This window comes from Arachis hypogaea, chromosome 14 (genome assembly GCF_003086295.3).
Source record: "Arachis hypogaea cultivar Tifrunner chromosome 14, arahy.Tifrunner.gnm2.J5K5, whole genome shotgun sequence".
Classification (NCBI taxonomy): Eukaryota; Viridiplantae; Streptophyta; class Magnoliopsida; order Fabales; family Fabaceae; genus Arachis; species Arachis hypogaea.
The window spans coordinates 89,688,011-89,696,498 of NC_092049.1; the positions used below are offsets into that span (position 1 = coordinate 89,688,011).

At 38.9% G+C, this 8,488-nt stretch overlaps 1 non-coding gene across 1 annotated transcript; it reads right to left on the reverse strand.

Moving 5' to 3' along the window:
- Nucleotides 1-7,163: 7,163 nt before the first annotated feature.
- On the reverse strand, nt 7,164-7,271 carry LOC112745172 (small nucleolar RNA R71). Its single transcript, XR_003173114.1, has one exon. It is a non-coding gene; the product is annotated as a small nucleolar RNA R71 (small nucleolar RNA).
- Between the last annotated feature and the right edge of the window lie 1,217 nt (nt 7,272-8,488).

Genomic DNA, 8,488 nt, shown 5'->3' on the forward strand with positions numbered 1-8,488 from the left:
ATTCATATAAAACCCAAATACATTCAATCTCTTTTCCAAGATAATTGAATGATAACATGAAGATCGAAATTTCTTCTAGTAAATCAAGGAGAGATGAAGAGAAGAAGAAGAATAAAAACAAATTAATCCATCAAATAGCAATAGAACTCTCTTTCCCAATGTTGAAAATTAGAAGCTCATAACTAAATATTTACAAAAGTGTATATTAAAGAAATGGAAGAAGAGAAGAGAATGAGAGTGAAAGGGGAGCCATGGTCTCTCTAAAATGATGAAGTTAAGGTCCTATTTATAAGCTACGTAAATTACAAATTCAAATGAAATTAAAATCAAATGCAAATTTCTTAATTACTTCTAGATGATTCTTGTGGCCTTGATTGATTGTTAATTGTGGCTTGACTTGGCCTTGTGAACTTTTAATTCTCTTCATAGAAGCTTGAAACATTGAAGAATAAATGAAAGAATTGGAGTATTTGGAAGTGGCCCAATGTGGAGTGTCATTGAAGTGGCATTTTGGGCTTGTGAAGGTTTGGGAAATCTTGCACGTTGAAATATTGGTCTGCTGCATCCTCAAGATGAATGCCAACTATAGAGTATTATATCATTGAAAAGCCCTGGATCTCAGCTTTCTAACGCCACTAGAAGCATATCATTTGGATTTCTTTATCCCAAGTTATGATCATTTGAAGGTGTAGAGGTCAGTCTGGCGAAGTGCCGGGATTTGTTTTACGCTGAAATTATGAAGCTAAATGAATAGAAATTTGTACCCTCAAATCCAGTGTCCGCTATAGAGTGTTATATATGGTTGAAAAGCTCTGGAAGTCTACTTTAAAATGGCACTGAGATCACCTCATTTGGAGTTTTTTAGCTCGAGTTATTCTTATTTGAGTGTGAAGAGGTCAGGGTTGCAAATCCTCTTTGCTTCTCTTTGAGTTTGTTTCCAACTCTTTTGCCACCTTGGGAGTGTGCTTCCTCTATTAGTGCTTTTATTGCTTCTTTTTCCACCATTTTCTACAAAATTCATTAACTCAAGTAATCAAAGCAATATTCAACTTAAGCACAACAAATACTCAATAATTGGGCATTATAAACTAATTTTTTATATGAAAAAGCATAGAAAAACATAACATGATACGCAGTCATCAACGCGCAAGCGCACAAGGCGCGCATGCGTACATAGCATTCATGGCTCAAACGGAGCGTTCAGTTAATGAACGCTACTTGACGACGCGCTCGTGCACAGTACGCGCTCGCATCGATGAGCCAAAACGCCAGGGACGCGTAAGCGTACAGCACGCATACGCGTGGGTGCCCGAACGCTCCGTTCTCTAAATGAACACTACGCTCTCGTGGAAGTATCACTTCTGCTCAATTTAGCTGATTCCAAACCCAAGTGAAATTCATATCAAGCAGAGCCCATTTTCATGACTCAAAGGCACAAGGATCATCTAGAATAGGAATTTTGCATTTAATTGTAATTTGTTTTCAATTTGAATCTCATTTGTAATTTAGGAATGCCTATAAAAATATTTTAGTTCTGTTAAAAAAGGGGAGTGCACAGTAGGAGTAAGAGTAGAATAGTGGCTTAGGCTGGAGGATTAGAGACTCCAGATCTCTCTTGGAAGATTAGAGACTCCAGAGAGCTTAGCATAGTTTGATACACTTTTATCTTTCTGCAATTGTCGCATTTGAGTATTGAATTCAATTTAGCTTATGCAATTTAATTCTTCCTGCAATTCTTTTCTTCTGCAATTTCACATTTCCGTTCACATTGAGCTTGATTTACTTTCCTGCACATTTACATCTTCTGCAATTGTTCTAAATTCTGATTTACTGCTGTCTTTAATTTCCCTGCACCCAATTCCCTTTACATTTGCTGCACTTTACGTTTCTTGCTCTTTAAGAGTTTGTCTATTTACTTTCTGCAATTTAAATTCCCTGCAATTTACATTCTGCTGCTCAGATTTCATTCAATTAAATACTGTCTACTTGACTAAACTGACCACTCACTAAAGTTGCTTGATCTATCAATCCCTGTGGGATCGACCTCACTCTTGTGAGTTATTACTACTTGATGCAACCCGGTACACTTGCCGGTGAGTTTGTGTGGAAATCTAATTTTCACCCATCAAGTTATCTTCATGGTTCGAATGAGCAGTTTTGGTTTTGAGATCGGCATCGAGCTTTGCAAGCTTGTCCTCTAGCTCTGGCGACGTCTCGCTTCTCTTCGGAGGTCTCTCTCAGCCTCCCGCTAATGTTCAGCGTCCTGTTCGACTTGTTTAAGGCGATTCTGCTGTTCACGGAGGGCATCTAAGATTTCGGTGTTTGGAGTTTACTTGTCCCCCTTGTTTTGAGGCACATCTTTTATTGTGGCATCCATATTTTTAAGCAGGGTTCTTTATTTCAAACCGGAGTTGTGGTCGTTGTCAAGGTTGTCCGCCATGATGAGGGGATGACTTCCAGGTTCCCCGGCAACGGCGCCAATATTCTGAGGGTTACCTAAAACTGAAGGTCGATCTCGGATGAGATCTGCTACGGTGGCCGGAGTTGTCTTGTTCGACTTGTTTGACTTGGTGGTATTGCTGATCCTTGATCACCAGAGGGTGGTGGTACCTGCAAAAGACTCCGATGCTTAAGTTAGCATGAGCTTTAAGCAGGTTTTTGTGTAGAATCAGAGTATGAGTTATACTTGGGTGCTCCAGTGTATTTATAGTAGTGTGGGGTGTCCTTTAAGATAAGTTATCTTATCTTATCTTTTAGGGGAACCGCCTTATCTTTCTAGGCTTTGCCGCCTTTAGAATGGGCTGTGTTCCGCTGTTTGGGCCTACTTGGGCCTTTATAGTGATTTGGCCGAGCTCTTTAAGGAGAGGTCGGTGGCGATCCAACCTTAAGAGGTCAGATGTTCTTGTCTGAAGTCGGCCCGGGTCGCATAGCTCGACCCGAGTATGAATAGGATTATTTTGGAGAAACAGGACCTTGCTGTTGTATATATTTTGTTGGGTTGTATTTGTATATATATTCTAGCCGGCCTTGGCATCACAGCTCGAGTCTAGAGCTTGATTATACTTATCCGTTGGAACTCTATATATACATGTCTTTTACTTTCTTGTATAAGCTTTCTATTTTATCATTTTTCGTGAGCGATGCATCTTTGGTATGTTTTGATCGTACCCCTTTTCTTCAAGGCTCCTAGCTATGTTATCCTTGTTATATATGTATGTATTTTCTTTTTAGAGGTTGTAGTGTCTCACCACCTTTGATTTATGTCCTAGGCGTAAAGCTCTATGTGGTAGGGTGTTACATTATGGTATCAGAGCAGTTCATTTCTGTAGTTCCTGAGGGACGAACTTACCACACTTCTGGGCATACTCTGGGTGTGTCTATATGCTAATTAGGATATCTAATTGATATATGTGGCATATTTGTTCATGAGCATACATTTGGGACTTTGAAGCACTAGACTTGAGATATTAGACTGATCACCTTGATATCGATTATTTGGTGTGAATAGGTACCAAATGACATCTCATGGACACGAACGTGGTTTAGGACAGAGAGGTAATGAGGTAACCGTATCGGTAGGTAGTATCACTGAATTCGGAACCGTAATGACGAACGTAGCTGCTACCATTATTGCTGTTGCTGTTGCAACCAACAAGCAATGAGTAGGACAGAACAACAAGTTAGGAGTAGTAATAAAGGTGGTAATAGACAGGATAGTGAAGTTAATGGTCGGAGTGCAGTGGTACCAAGGAAGATAGCAAGCCTTTCGAAGTTGGTTAATGATGAGCAGATAATTTATACGCTTTTTGGCATTGTTTTTAGTATGTTTTTAGTAGGATCTAGTTACTTTTAGGGATGTTTTCATTAGTTTTTATGTTAAATTCACATTTCTGGACTTTACTATGAGTTTATGTGTTTTTTCTGTGATTTTAGGTATTTTCTGGCTGAAATTGAGGGACTTGAGCAAAAATCAGATTCAGAGGTAGAAGAAGGACTACTGATGCTGTTGGATTCTGACCTTCCTGCACTCAAAGTGGATTTTCTGGAGCTACAGAACTCAAAATGGCGTGCTTCCAATTGCGTTGGAAAGTAGACATCCAAAGCTTTCCAGCAATATATAATAGTCCATACTTTGGCCGAGTTTAGATGACGTAAAAGGGCATTGAACGATAGTTCTACGCTGCTGTCTGGAGTTAAACGCCAGAAACACGCTACAAGCCAGAGTTGAACGCTAGAAATATGTTACAAACTGGCGTTCAACTCCAAGAATGACCTCTCCATGTGGAAACTTCAAGCTCAGCCCAAGCACACACCAAGTGGGCCCCGGAAGTGGATTTATGCATCAATTACTTACTTCTGTAAACCCTAGTAACTAGTTTAGTATAAATAGGACTTTTTACTATTGTATTTGACATCTTATGATTTTTAGTTCATCTTAGGATTATATTGATCACGTTTGGGGGCTGGCCATTTGGCCATGCCTCGACCTTCATCACTTATGTATTTTCAACGGTAGAGTTTCTGCACTCCATAGATTAAGTTGTGGAGCTCTGCTGTTCCTCAAAGATTAATGCAAAGTACTACTGTTTTTCTATTCAACTCAACTTATTTCGCTTCTAAGATATTCATTCACACTTCAATATGAATGTGATGAACGTGACAATCATCATCATTCCCCCACGAACGCGTGCCTGACAACCACTTCTGTTCCACCTTAGATTGAATGAGTATCTCTTGGATCTCTTAATTAGAATCTTCGTGGTATAAGCTAGATTGATGGCGGCATTCATGAGAGTCCGGAAAGTCTAAACCTTGTCTGTGGTATTCCGAGTAGGACTCTGGGATTGAATGACTGTGACGAACTTCAAACTCGCTAGTGCTGGGCGTAGTGACAGACGCAAAAGGAGGGTGAATCCTATTCCAGTATGATCGAGAACCTCAGATGATTAGCCGTGCTGTGACAGAGCATTTGGACCATTTTCACAAGGGGATAGGATACAGCCATTGACCACGGTGATGCCTCCAGATGATTAGCCATGCAGTGACAGCGCATCGGACCATTTTCACAGAGAGGATGAAAAGTAGCCATTGACAATGGTGATGTCCTTACATAAAGCCAGCCATGGAAAGGGGTAAGACTGATTGGATGAAGACAGCGGGAAAGCAGAAGTTCAGAGGGACGAAAGCATCTCTATACCTTTATCTGAAATTCTCACCAATGATATACATAAGTATTTCTATCTTGATTTTCTGTCTATTTATTATTTATTTTCGAAAACTCCATAATCAATTATTACCCGCCTGACTGAGATTTACAAGATGACCATAGCTTGCTTCATACCAACAATCTCCGTGGGATCGACCCTTACTCACGTAAGGTTTTATTACTTGGACGACCCAGTGCACTTGCTGGTTAGTTGTATCGAAGTTGTGAATAAAAAAAACGATTTATTAAGACGTGCGTACAGAGTTTTTGGCGCCGTTGCCTGAGATCACAATTTCGTGCACCAAGTTTTTGGCGCCGTTGCCGGGGATTGTTTGAGTTTGGACAACTGACGGTTCATCTTGTTGCTCAGATGAGGTAATTTTCTTTTCAAAAAAGTTTCTAAAAAAATTGTTTTCAAAAAAAAAATTATATTTTTCTTCAGAATTTTTAAGAATGAATTCTAGTGTTTCATGAAGCATGTTGAAGCCTGGCTGGCTGTAAAGCCATGTCTAAATTCTTTTGGACTGAGGCTTCCAATTATAAGTATATGAAGTTGGATGAAGTATCAGCTGTTGTATACATGATAGGTATCTGCTGAAGCTTGGCTGGCCATTGGCCATGTCTAGTGTTTTGGACCGGAGCTTTCATTGAAAGCTTGGCTAGCTAGTGAGCCATGTCTAATTCCTGGACTGAAGCTTTAGACTAAGAGTGCAAGATTCCTGGAATTCATATTAAAAATTTTGGAATCCTTATTTTTCTTTTTCACATTAATTTTCGAAAAAAAAACCAAAAAAATTTAGAAAATCATAAAAATCAAAAATATTTTGTGTTTCTTGTTTAAGTCTTGAGTCAATTTTTAAGTTTGGTGTCAATTGCATATTCATCTTGCATTTTTCGAAAATTCATGCATTCATAGTGTTCTTCATGATCTTCAAGTTGTTCTTATCTTATCTTTTTCAAAAATTTGATTTTAAAATATCTTTTCCAACTTCTTATCTTCTTATCTTTTCAAAATTAATTTTCAAACCTTTTTCAACTAAATGATTGACTTTTTGTTTGTTTCTTATCTTTTTCAAAACTACCTAACTAACTCTATCTCTCTAATTTTCGAAAATATCTCCCTCTTTTTCAAAATTCTTCTAATTAACTAATTATTTCAAACTTTAATTTTAATTTAATTCTTCTTTTAATTTTTGAAATTCACTAACCATTTTTCAAAAATAATTTTCGAAAATCCTTCTCTCTCATCTCCTTCTATTTATTTATTCATCTACTAACACTTCTTCTCACCCAAATTCGAACCCCTTCTTCTATCTGTGTTCGAATTCCTTTCTTTTTCTTCTTCTTCTACTCACATAAGGGAACCTCTGTACCTGGGCAAAAAGGATCCCTATTATTATTTTTCTGTTTTCTTCTTTTTCATATGAGCAGGAGCAAGGACAAGAACATTCTTGTTGAAGCATACCCTAAACCTGAAATGACACTGAAGAGGAAATTAAGAGAAGCTAAAATACAACAATCCAGAGACAACCTTTCAGAAATTTTCGAACAAAAAGAGGAGATGGCAGCCGAAAATAATAAAAATGCTAGGAGAGTTCTTGGTGACTTTACTGCACCAAATTCCAATTTACATGGAAGAAGCATCTCCATCCCTACCATTGGAGCAAATAATTTTGAGTTGAAACCTCAACTAGTTTCTCTAATGCAACAAAACTGCAAGTTTCATGGACTTCCATCTGAAGATCCTTTTCAGTTCTTAACTGAATTCTTGCAAATATGTGATACTGTAAAGACTAATGGAGTAGATCCTGAAGTCTACAGGCTCATGCTTTTCCCTTTTGCTGTGAGAGACAGAGCTAGAATATGGTTGGACTCTCAACCAAAAGATAGCCTGAACTCATGGGATAAGCTGGTCACGGCTTTCTTAGCCAAGTTCTTTCCTCCTCAAAAGCTGAGTAAGCTTAGAATGGATGTTCAAACCTTCAGACAGAAAGAAGGTGAATCCCTCTATGAAGCTTGGGAGAGATACAAGGAACTGACCAAAAAGTGTCCTTCTGACATGCTTTCAGAATGGACCATCCTGGATATATTCTATGATGGTCTGTCTGAATTAGCTAAGATGTCATTGGATACTTCTGCAGGTGGATCCATTCACCTAAAGAAAACACCTGCAGAAGCTCAAGAACTCATTGATATGGTTGCTAATAACCAGTTCATGTACACTTCTGAGAGGAATCCTGTGAGTAATGGGACGCCTCAGAAGAAGGGAGTTCTTGAAATTGATACTTTGAATGCCATATTAGCTCAGAATAAAATATTGACTCAGTAAGTTAATATGATTTCTCAGAGTCTGAATGGAATGCAAGCTGCATCCAACAGTACTCAAGAGGCATCTTCTGAAGAAGAAGCTTATGATCCTGAGAACCCTGAAATAGCAGAGGTGAATTACATGGGTGAACCCTATGGAAACACTTATAATCCCTCATGGAGAAGTCACCCAAATCTCTCATGGAAGGATCAACAAAAGCCTCAACAAGGCTTTAATAATGGTGGAAGAAACAGGTTTAACAATAGTAAACCTTTTCCATCATCCACTCAGCAACAGACAGAGAACTCTGAACAAAATACCTCTAATTTAGCAAACTTAGTCTCTGATCTATCCAAGGCCACTCTAAGTTTCATAAATGAAACAAGGTCCTCCATTAGAAATTTGGAGGCACAAGTGGGCCAGCTGAGTAAGAAGATCACTGAAACCCCTCCTAGTACTCTCCCAAGCAATACAGAAGAAAATCCAAAAGAAGAGTGCAAGGCCATTGAATTAATTACCATGGCAGAACCTGTAAGGGAGGTTGAGGACGTGAATACCAGTGAGGAAGACCTCCTGGGACGTCCAGTGATCAATAAGGAGTTTCCCTCTGAGGAACCAAAGGAATCTGAAACTCAACTAGAGACTATAGAGATTCCATTAAACCTCCTTATGCCATTCATGAGCTCTGAGGATGTTACTGAGGAGCAAGTTACCAAGTACCTTGGTGCAATCATGAAGCTGAATGCCAAATTATTTGGTATTGAGACTTGGGAAGATGAACCTCCCTTGTTCACCAATGAACTGAGTGATATGGGTCAACTGACATTGCCTCAGAAGAAACAGGATCCTGGAAAGTTCCTAATACCTTGTACCATAGGCACTATGATCTTTGAAAAGGCTCTGTGTGACCTTGGTTCAGGGATAAACCTCATGCCCCTCTCTGTAATAGAGAAACTGGGAATCTTTGGGGTGCA